The sequence below is a fragment of the Cetorhinus maximus genome, chromosome 23 (assembly GCF_964194155.1).
Source record: "Cetorhinus maximus chromosome 23, sCetMax3.hap1.1, whole genome shotgun sequence".
NCBI lineage: Eukaryota > Metazoa > Chordata > Chondrichthyes > Lamniformes > Cetorhinidae > Cetorhinus > Cetorhinus maximus.
Window position 1 is genome coordinate 3069199 of NC_135901.1, and position 6000 is coordinate 3075198.

The window sequence follows — 6000 nt, forward strand, 5'->3', positions numbered from 1 at the left end:
GATTATAGATTCAGGGTGCAGATTATTATAACCAGAACAGGGACGAGTGCAGTGATTACTGAAAAAGGGGCTTGATTAATATAAACTGAGACAGGCTCTTGTACAGTAATTACTGACACACGGTCTGAACTAACATAAACTGAGACAGGGCCTGGTGAAGTGTTCATTGATATAGGGCCTAGATAAATATAACTGGGACGAGGCTCGGGCAGTGATTACTGCTACAGGGTCTAGATTGACAAAAAAAAACCTGAGGCAGGACATAGTGCAGGGATTACTGATACCAGGTCGAGATTAATATAAATGGAGAGAGGCTCAAGTGCAGTGATTACTGATATAGGGTCCAAATTGATATAAAATGACATAGGGTCTAGTGCAGTGATTACTGATACAGGGTCTAGATTGATATAAACTGATAAAAGACCTGGGGCTGTGATTTGTGTTGCAAGGTTGGATGCATATAAAATGAGACAGGGCCTAGTGCAGTGATTACAGGTACAGGCTTTAGATTAATATAAACTGAGAAACAGTCCAGTGCAGTGCTTTTAGGTTCAGGGTGCAAATTATTATTACCAGAACAGGGTCGAATGCAGTGATTACTGAAACAGGGTCTTGATTAATTTAAACTGAGACAGGCTCTTGTGCGGTAATTACTGATACAGGGTCTGAACCAACATAAACTGAGACAGGGCCTGGTGAAATGTTCACTGGTACAGGGCCTAGATAAATACATCTGGGACCGGAGCTCTTGCAGTGATGACTGCTGCAGGGACTAAATTAATATAAACTGAGACTGGATCTAGTGCAGTGATTACTGATAAAGGGACTAGGCTAATGTAAAGTGAGACAGAGTTTAGTGCAGAGATAACTGATGTGGGGTCAAGATCAATATAAACTGAGACAGGGTCTGTTTCAATGGTTACTGATACAGGGTCTAGATCAAAGTCAACTGAGACAATGTCCATTGCAGTGATTACTGATCCAGGGTCTTGATTGATAAAAACTGAGACAGGGCCTAGTGCAGTAATTGATGTTACAGGGTCTAGATTAATATAAACTGAGAGAGCCTCAAGTACAGGGGTTACAGATACAGGGTCTAGATTATTATATTCTGAGACAGATCTAGTGCGGAGACTACTGATACATGGTCTAGCTCAATATAAACTGCGGCAGGGCACAGTGCAGTGATTACGGATGCAGGCTCTAAAGTAATGTAAGAAAGACAAGGTCTAGTACGATGATTACTTATACAGGGTCTAGATTGATAAAAACTGAGACAGGGCAGAATATAACTCTAAAATTGGCTTAGTTGTAGGAGACAGAGGGTGATGACAGAAGGACGCTTTAGTTACTGGAAGCCAGTGTCCAGTGGTGTACCAAAGGGATCTGTGCTGCGTCCCTCATTATTTATTATTTATATAAACGATATAGATGACTACATGTGGGGCAGGATTAGTAAGTTTGCGGATGACACAAAGATTGGCCGGTTGGTTAACAGTGATGTTGAGTGTTTTAGGCTACAGGAAGATATAGATGGAATGGTCAAATGGGCAGATAAGTGGCAGATGGAATTTAGCACTGAAAAGTGCGAGGTGATACACTTTGGAAGGAGTAATTTGACCAGGAAGTATTCAATGAATGGGATGACACGCGGAAGTTCTGAGGAACAAAGGGACCTTGGCGTGTGTGTCCATTGATCTCTGAAGGCGGAGGGGCATGTTAGTGGGGTGGTGAAAAAGGCATATGGGACACTTGCCTTTATTAATCGAGGCATAGATTACAAAAGTAGGGAGGCCATGTTGGACTTGTATAGAACCTTGGTGAGGCCACAGCTGGAGTACCATGTGCAGTTCTGGTCGCGACATTATAGGAAGGATGTGATGCACTGGAGAGGGTGCAGAGGAGATTCACCAGGATGTTGCCTGGTATGAAACATTTAAGTTATGAAGAGAGGTTGGATAGACTTGGGTTGTTTTCATTGGAGCAGAGAAAACTGAGGGGAGACCTGATTGAGGTGTACAAGATTATGAGTGGCATGGACAGGGTGGATAGGGAGCAGCTGTTCCCTTTAGTTGAAGGGTCAGTCTCGAGGGGACATAAGTTCATGGTGAGGGGCAGGAGGTTTAGGGGGCTTTTGAGGAAAAACTTGTTTACCCAGAGGGTGGTGACGGTCTGGAATGCGCTGCCTGGGAGGGTGGTCGAGGCAGGTTGCCTCACATCCTTTAAGAAGTACCTGGATGAGCACTTGGCACGTCATAACATTCAAGGCTATGGGCCTAGTGCTGGTAAATGGGATTAGGAAGGTAGATCAGGTGATTCTCACGTGTCGGTGCAGACTCGATGGGCCAAAGAGCCTCTTCTGCACTGTGTGATTCCGTGATAATATAAACTGATTACTGATACAGGTCTAGATCAATGTCAAGTGAGACAGCATCTAGTGGAGTGATTACTGGCACAGAATTTAGATTAATATAAACTGTGACAGGGCCTAGTGCAGTGATTACTGACACAGGGACTAGATTATTATAAACTAGGACAGGGGCTAGTGCAGTAATTAATGATACAGGATCAGGATCAATATAAACTGAGATAGTGTCCTTTCCAATGATTACTGATAGGGGGTCTGGACTAATATTAACTGAATCAGGGCCTAGAGCAGTCATTACTAATACAGGGTCAAGATTAATAGAAACTGAGACAGGGTTCAGTGAAGTGTTTACTGATACATGGTCCTGATCAATATAAACTCAGACAATGTCCAGTGCAGTCTTTACTAATACAGCGTCTATATTAATAGAAACTGAGATAGGGCCTAGTGCAGTGATTACTGATACAGGGTCTGGATTAATAAAAACTGAGACAGACCCAGTGCAGTGAACACTGATGCAGGGTGTAGATTAATATAAACTCAGACAATGTCCAGTGCAGAGATGACTGACACAGGATCTAGATTAATGTAAACTGAGACAGGGTCTACTGCACTGATTAATGATACAGGGTCTAAATTAATATAAACTGAGACAGTGTCTAGTGCAGTGATTCCTGATATATGGTCTGACTAGAATAAACTGAGACAGGGCCAAGTGCAAGATTTACTTCATCATTGACGCCCATATCCCAAGAGCGAATTAAAACGCTGCAAAATACTGCGGATTCGGTAAATCTAAAGCAGGGCAAAAAATAACCACTCGACAGGTCAGTGATCAATAGAGAGAGAAACAGGTCAAATGTTCAGGCCGATGACAGGTGCAAAATCTCCCGTGGCAGCAATCTATAGAGCAGGACTGTTCTCCCCACTATCCTACACCAATATTCATTCTTCAACTAAAATCACATATTATCTCCTCATTTTTCGCAGCTCCATTCGTGGGAGCTTGCTGTGCACAAATCACCAGATGGATTTCCAATGTTACAGCAGTGACTAAACTTCAACAAATGTACATCAATGAATATCAAGGGCTTTAGGACGTCCTGGCGTCATAAGCAGCGTTCTATAAATACAAATTCTTCCTAAATGTTAACATTTTAAAATGCTAGTTGTGATATGTTGAAAACTCTGAGATTAATATGATTATAGATCGCTCCTCTGGCTGCTGTTTGAAATTGTCCGTTTTAAATCAGTTAAATCTTCCAACAAATTGACATTCAGTGTAATCCCAGCCTGTTCAAATATTCATCATTGATTGTGACAGTAGAACTTTCAGAATTGAATTATTAATTTAAATGTATTTTTAATTATTTGAAATAAATAACATCTGTTCTAATGGATGTTGAAAAAGTTTCTATTAATTTTGGACCAACTGTCAATATTTTTAAAATAAACCCTTGTTTTGAGTTGAAACCAATCAATAAGTGTCTGTGTTTATCTGGTTTTGCTGCCATGAACACTTCATTGAAATCAGTGAGGCGTTTATGTAAATAAACACAGAAATAGAAGTCCCAGATTAGATTCTGGAGACACAAAAACACAACAAATATTTCCCCATCAACACAGCACAGAAATAGAGTCAAACATGCAAATACATCAACCGATTTCAGTAGCAATTGTTTTTTGGGCATTTTTAAAATCAGTTATATGAGAATTATGTCACGATGATATCCATGTTCAGAATTAAGTAAGATTCCCACTTATCATGAAATATAATGTCACGGCAAATGTGTTTGTAGAGATTTCCTGTATCCACTCTCTCTCTGTCTCTTTCTCCTCTCTGGTTCTTTGTCTTGTCTCTCCACCATGGGTCATTGTCTTCACTCCACAACATGAAGTCAATGTCTTGCCAATGTATTCTCTCAGCCCGATTCATACACTTCAAACTAAATGGATCTAATAAAATGGATTGGAATCTGTAGAGGGAACTTTACTCTAAATCTGTTTTGAGCATTCACTGACCTGAGAGTGCTTGATGGGAAAAGATGAAACTTTACTCTCTATCTAACCTGTGTTGCAGCCAGTAGCGAAGATTTGATGTGGCCTTGCCAAAGGATCTCTCCCTGTATCTAACCCGTGCTGTTCCTGCCTTTGGAGTGTCTGAAGGGACAGTGTAGAGGGAGCTTTACCTTGCACCTAACCTGCACTGTGACTGTCCTGGGAGTGTTTGATACGACTGTGTAGAGGAAGTTTTACTCTGTATCTAAACTGTGCTATACCTGACCTAGGAGTAATTGATAGGGCAGTTTAGAGGGAGCTTTATTCTGCATCTAAACCATGCTGTATTTGACATGGCTGTAGACACTGTAGAGGGGGATTTGCCCCGTATCTAAGCCCTGGGAATGCCTGATGTGACGGTGCAGATGCAGCTTTCCTCTTTACCTGCCCCCAGTGTCGAGCTTCCTGGGAAATGCCTGATGAAGAGTGCAGAGGAAACTTTACACTGCATAGAATCCTTATCCTACATGCCTCAACTGTGTTTGAGCAGACAATGTAGAGGAAGTTTTACCCTGTATCTGAACGGTGTTGTACCTGCCCTGGGAATGTTTGATGGCGACAGTGTAGAGGGTGATTCACTCTGAATCTAACCCGTGCTATACCTGCCTTGGGAGATTTTCATGTGGCAATGTAGAGGGAACTTTACATTATTAATGTAGCCCCATGCTACACCTGCCCTGAGGCTGTTTGATGGAGCCATGGGCCTTGTCTATGCATTACACTAGACTGTGTCTAACCGTATCTAACCCGTGCTGTATCTGCCCTGGGAGTGTTTCATGGTGACAGTGTTGAGGGAGTTTCCCTCTCTCTAACCCGTGCTGCATCTTCCCTGGGAGTGTTCAATGTGACAATGTAGAGGTAGCTTTAAATTATGTGCTTAGCCCCATGCTGCACCTGTCCTGGGAGTGTTTAATGGGACAGTAGACCCTGTCTTGATATTGCGTTCGACCGTGACCCTGTCCCTGTTTATATTACACAGACTAGACCCTGTCTCTGTTTATATTACAGTCGACTCTGCCTCTGTTTCTATTACACTAGGCCCTGTCCCTGTTTCTATTGCACTCGACATGTCCCTGTTTATATTGCACTAGATGGTGTCTCTGTATTGCACTAAGACCTGTCCCTGTTTATATGACACTCAACATGTCTCTTTATATTATATTTGACATGCCTCTGTTTATATTACATGAGATACTGTCTCTGTTCATATTGCACTTGGCCCTGCCCCAGTTTATATAACACTAGACTCTGTTTCTGTTTATGTTACACTGATCCCTGTCTTGGTTTACATTACATTAGACCTTGTCTCTGTTTATATTATACTAGGCTCTGCCCCTGTTTGTATTACACTTGATATGTCGCTGTTTATATTACACTCGGCATGTCTCTGTTAATATTATACTCGACGTGTCTCTGTTTATTTTGCACTAGATGCTGTCTCTGTTTATATTACATTAGATCCGGTCTCTGTTTATATTGCACTAGGCCCTGCCCCTGTTTATATTAAACTGGGCCCTGTATGTTTATAATACACTAGACCCTGTCTCTATTTATATTACACTGGACCCTGTTTC